The sequence below is a fragment of the Myotis brandtii genome, unplaced genomic scaffold, assembly GCF_000412655.1.
Source record: "Myotis brandtii unplaced genomic scaffold, ASM41265v1 scaffold199, whole genome shotgun sequence".
In the NCBI taxonomy this organism is placed as follows: Eukaryota; Metazoa; Chordata; class Mammalia; order Chiroptera; family Vespertilionidae; genus Myotis; species Myotis brandtii.
This window is the reverse complement of record NW_005357414.1, coordinates 2,065,773-2,071,533: the sequence shown is the minus strand read 5'-3', so window position 1 is coordinate 2,071,533 and position 5,761 is coordinate 2,065,773. Positions and strand designations below refer to the sequence as shown.

Here is a 5,761-nt window from a genome sequence, read left to right as displayed (position 1 = left end):
GTGGGCAGCGCCATCTTTGAGGGCGGGGCAGTCAATTAGCATATTCCCTCCTTATTGGCTGTGGGCACCACCATCTTTGTGACGGTGTGAGGATCAATTAGCATATTCCCTTTTTATTAGATAGGATTGGGGCTTGTATTTTGGATGTGTTTGATTTTTAGTCAATATCATTTTATAGTAATTAATTCTTATAGTATTTTATTTTATTAATTTAACTAAAACAATGTCTTCCATTTTATTTTTTTCTTTATTGATTAAGGTATTACATATATGTCCTTATCCCCCCATTGTCCCCCACCCCTACTCATGCCCTCACCCCCCTGGTGTCTGTGTCCATTGGTTAGGCCTATATGCATGCATACAAGTCCTTTGATTGATCTCTCCCCCTTACCCCACCCTCCCCTACCTTCCCTCTGAGGTTTGACGGTCTGATCAATGCTTCTCTGTCCGAGGAGCAGCAGCCACACGCTAAAACAATGTTTTTTAATGAGAACCAGAGATTGGTTACAATTAGAGTCAGACACAAAATGCCTGTGTGTAATCAGGGGTTGAAAGGTTATAAAATAACTAGAGGCCCAGTGCACGGATTCATGCACCATTGGGGTCCTTCGGCCTGGCTTGTGGGGATCAGGCTAAAACCGGCTCTCTGACATCCCCCGAGGGGTCCCGGATTGAGAGAGGGTAATTCTTGGGTGACACACCCCAGAATTGGGCTCCCTCTTCTCTGGTTCCAGGTGCATGACCACAGCTCGGCAGCTCCTTCATTGAGCATCTGCCTCCTGGTGGTAAGTGGTGTCATAGCTACTGGCTAGTTGGTGGGTCCACCAGTCGGCCGGTCACTTAGGCTTTTAGATATATAGATGAGAGTCACAGTGGGGAGGGGAAAACATGTTCCAGAGTCTCAGGACGCAGGCTAATTTGACCTCTCCCTGTGATCCTATATGTGGTCACTCCTAGAGTCCATCTTGCCAGGGCTAAAGCCACCTCTGTTCCCACCACCCTGGCCCCCTTTGAAGACCCCACCTCAGCTTCAGTAGATGCTCTGATCATAGCCTCTTCTGCCACCACAACAATCATCTCCATAGCTATCCCCCACATGAGAGCCTCCTGGTCCCTGTCCTAGACCATCTGGTTTAGGGGCCTTACATGGTTGCATTCATTCCTCCAAGAGAAGTCCATGTTCTCACATGTAGGATCAGGACATTTCCAGTCCCCAATTCGCTGCTGTCCTCCACTGCCACAACCTCTGCTTGGGAATCCTTCCCAGTCACCATCACTACTGTCACCACCTACCTAGCCTCCATGGCCCATGGGTCCTCCTCGCCCTCAGCCTCGATGACCATTGCCACCAACCCAATTGAAATCTACTTTCCAAATAGCAAATAAGACCTTGATAGGATTCCCAGATAATTCTTTACCATCAAACCAGTCAATAGCTGCTTTAGCACCAGGTGGATCATTAAATGATACGATTGCCTCTCCCTTCAGCTTGCTCCATTCCCTGTCTATGTACAGATTAAACATGGGTTATCCTGTTTTCAGTTTGTCTTAATAATACCATTCTGCTTGAAGTAATCAGCCACAGACTCAATTGTAACATTCTCACCCAGGCCTTGCATGAAGATGGTGGTGTTTATATTATCCTCTTCAGAGTTATGACGTGATCCTTAGTCCTGAAGGCCAACAAATATTTTGAAGCCACCACCACGTCACTTCTGCCCATGCCACTTCTGCCTCCATGGCCACCTCCATGACTTCTGGGTTCATAGTCACCACTGCTGCAGTTGTAACCACTGCCACTGCCCCGACCTTGTCCCCCACAGTCATGCTGGCCTTCCCCCTAGCCACCTCCACTCTAATCCTGATTGCCATACCTGCTGTCACTGTTGCCACCACTCATGGAGGACTGATCTTGACCATAGTTACCTCCAGCACCCATTCTGCCACCTCCACTGTTACTGATGTACTGCTTCAGATGTCCATAACCCTGAGGAGGATTCTAAGAGTTTTGCTGCTGTCCATAGCTAAGCTGCTATCCACCATAGACAGACTGCTGACCACAGCCTTCACTTGGGCTGCCCATATTTGTTGCTCTGATAACTGATACCATAGCCTCTTATTAAAAAAATATTTTTTATTGATTTCAGAGAGGAAGGGAGAGGGAGAGAGAGAGATAGAAGCATCAATGATGGGAGAGAATTGATCGGCTGCATGCCCCACACTGGGGATTGAGGCCACAACCCAGGCATGTGCCCTGACCAAGAATCGAATCGTGACCTCCTGGTTCATAGGCCGACACTCAACCACTGAGTCACGCTGGCTGGGCTACCATAGCTTCTTGAGGTGCTGCTAGGAGCCGGCTGCTGGCCATAGCCAGGGTAGACTGCTGCCCATAAGACAACTGAAAACTCTGGCCACTGCCATAGACAACAGTTGAGCCTTATCCCTGGGGAGCTGACTGTCATAGTTGTTCTTAGTCTGTCCATAAAAAGCATAGGCACTCTGGTCATTGACTGGAGTGTCCCCTGACTGGCTGTAACTACCATAACTCTGTTGTTCATAGGGCTGATTGCTCTGTTGGGAATAACCCTACCCAGGCTGGGTGGGGTAGGCCCCATAGCTTTGGGTTGCTTGTTGGATATAGCCATTTGAGGCCATGTTGGTGTATGTACACACAGACAGACATGCAACAAGATTCCAACACCAAAGACCACTGATACCTCAAAGACTCATTCTTATAGCATTTTTTAAAAGCATCAGTCCATGATAGATTGAATTTTTTTAAAGGAAAGAAATGCTGGTCTTTAATTATAGGTACTTTGAGAAGCACTGGACTAAGTAGCATATCTTTGTGATGACCACTGTAGAAGAGAAAAAAAAAAGAAGACAGTAAAATTTGAGCCTCTTCATGAGGTTTGTGTAAATTTTCTTTCTTATTGGCCCTCTCCACTTCTCCCTGAAAAATTTACCCATTCTTCTGTTGGGTTTTAGGAGAACAATCAATAACACCCCTTTTCCTCTTGCTAATTTGAAAGCAACTGAAACACAGATGCCAAAGTCAAATAGATCAAAATATCAGCTACAAAATTGACTGGAGGACAGAGCTGAGATGTGAGACCTCAGCTGTTTTCAATTACTCCCCTGATCCCTGAATTAAGGAGCCTCACCCACCTAGTCACAGGCTCAGTGGGACAAGCTCGGGCCTTCTCCCATAAGGAAGAGCAAACCACAATGTGTAAAACCCTTAGGCAGAGGTCCTGGAAATGGCAGAGTAGAGCATTCTCAATTTCTTCTCAAAAAACTCATTACTCAGATAAGTCTCCCTTCACTTGGTTAGGGGAAAATGGAGGGCCAAAGGGAGAGACCATGAGTATCCCTCTAGTGCAGTGGTTCTCAACCTTGGCTGCACATTAGAATCACCTGGGAATCTTTTTAAAATCTTGATTTCTGGGCCTCATCCTCCGGAAATTCTTTTTCTAACAACAGCATTTTACATTGTTAACCTTCCTGAGGTGACGTTTTTTTTTTTAAACTAGCAAAGTCTGGTGGGAAATGAATGGGATTTTACAGTTGGAATATCAGGCCTTAGTCTAGAGCAGTGGTTGGCAAACTGTGGCTCGCGAGCCACATGCGGCTCTTTGGCCCCTTCAGTGTGGCTTTTCCACAAAATACCGACTTCTGCGCATGGGCCATGAAGTTTCAATCCCACTGTACATGCATGCCCACACGTGGTATTTTGTGGAAGAGCCACACTCAAGGAGCCAAAGAGCCGCATGTGGCTCGCGAACCGCAGTTTGCTGACCACTGGTTAAGGGAATGGAGGTTCCCCTAACATGTATCATTTATTCATTCATTTAATTCACACCTCTGAATATTGAACTAAAATGCACCCAATCCCATTCTATAAGTTTTATTTTCTACATCATTTAAACACCTCTTGAAAATCTATCTCCACCAAAAAAGTCTTGAGAAAGTGGCAGTAATCCCTAATTCAATCTCCTTTGCTCAACTCTCTGGTAAATGCACTTACCTTCTTATATGTACTCAGTGAAAAGATGTAATTTATTAAATTAATGTAAGTCATTAGTTTTTCAAGTTCTAAATTTATTTACTGTAATTCTATCAAAGAATTGTTTACACTATTATAAATCTGAGGCCAGAGGATCATGCATGTGCTTACTCATTTGCTACAGCTCAGTATACCAATATGTATTTAATAATTGCTTTGATCCCGAGGATGATGAGGATTCATATGGCAGTAAAGATGTCTCTTGGTTATTTGCATTTAACTACTTGGATGATAAATCAGTTTTCCCACTTCCATTCTTGTTTTCTGATAATACCTGATTTGCAAATTCCCCAGCATATCAGTTTTCAGCCAATTTCAATTACACACTAACATTAGGAAATTTAGATGCCTTTCATATAATATGCGAATTGACTTTTTCAAATTAAATTCTACATAGTAATTTTTTAATGTATTTATATTGTTGGATACTATTACTGGGCCATCACAACTCTGTGGTATGGTCAATTTTGTCTTCTAATCTTTTACTTTTCCTTTCCTGCCCTCTTTTGTCACTTATCCTCCTTCTAAGTGCCTAGAGCTCTCATAGCACCTCTAGCAGCACTTTCCAGAGCTGCTCTCATGGCATCGTTCTCAGGCAAGCCTTTTTCTTTCTACTCCTTTGCTAGTCCTCTTTAGAAAAAATCCTGTTGCATTTTAACATGTGACTTCTGGAGGTAACTCTTTCTTTTAAAGGAAAGAAGTAACATCAATGGTGGGAATGTCATAAATTAAGGCAGATCACTAGGGGGACATCTGGGAGCAAGGAGGCTTTTAATCATCCTTCAGTTCACACCAGGTAGGCGACTGCCTCCATATAAGGGCTAGGCTATGTGTTAATATTTGTATCACCTTGTATACATACATAATTACGTTTTTAGGGATGAGCTATATATTCACATACATGGATATGAATGCAACTTTCATAAGTGCATGTCTGTGCAAACCCCTCATTAGGACATCAATAAAACATCTTCCTTGTTCACTTTGTACCTATAGTTGCTGGTAGTAAAGAAAGTGTATCCATGTTGATCTCATAAAATTAATTACTACTTTCTTTTTTATAAAAAAGCTATGCTACACATAAATTTAATTAAATGTTGATCTGCATCTCTGAGTCTGGGCACTATAAAATTGGTCAGCCTGGAATACACCCACCACTATCTACCACTTAGCAACTTAGAAACCCTACCTTCAAGCTTCCCTTGAACTCAAAACTGACTTGGCTTAGAGAAGAACTCTCTGAATGACTCTTCTTAAAAAAAACTGCTTTCCTCACCCTTGATTAGGTTCCAGAAAACTCTAGATCAGTTTGCAAGGTCAAGGCATGGTGCCAGGTGTCCCTAACCCCCACCTACAGCCGTGTGGCCTTGTACCATTTGCTGTTACTATAGTTATATTCTGTTTATGTCTATAACTCAGGTGAATGGCGAAACGTGTAATAAGCAAAAAGATTACTGGGCCTCTCAGTGAAAACTAGGCACTGTCCAGAACAGATTATTATGGGTTATTTGGTTTGTCTTTCATTTTCTTTGAGCTGCTTTAACTCTGCAAGTTGTAGATAACTGGTAACAATGAAAAATAATTATTGTCCATACACAAACAATATATTCTGTCTGGTGGAGAGTAAATTAACTTTCCTCCTCCTCCCACCATGGAAAAACAGTTTCTCATTTATTTTTTAATTCATTTCAA

General features: G+C 43.0%; 1 pseudogene; it reads right to left on the bottom strand.

Annotated features, from left to right (window-relative positions):
* Positions 1-913: 913 nt before the first annotated feature.
* Positions 914-2,658, bottom strand: LOC102240220 (annotated as a pseudogene).
* Positions 2,659-5,761: the final 3,103 nt, after the last annotated feature.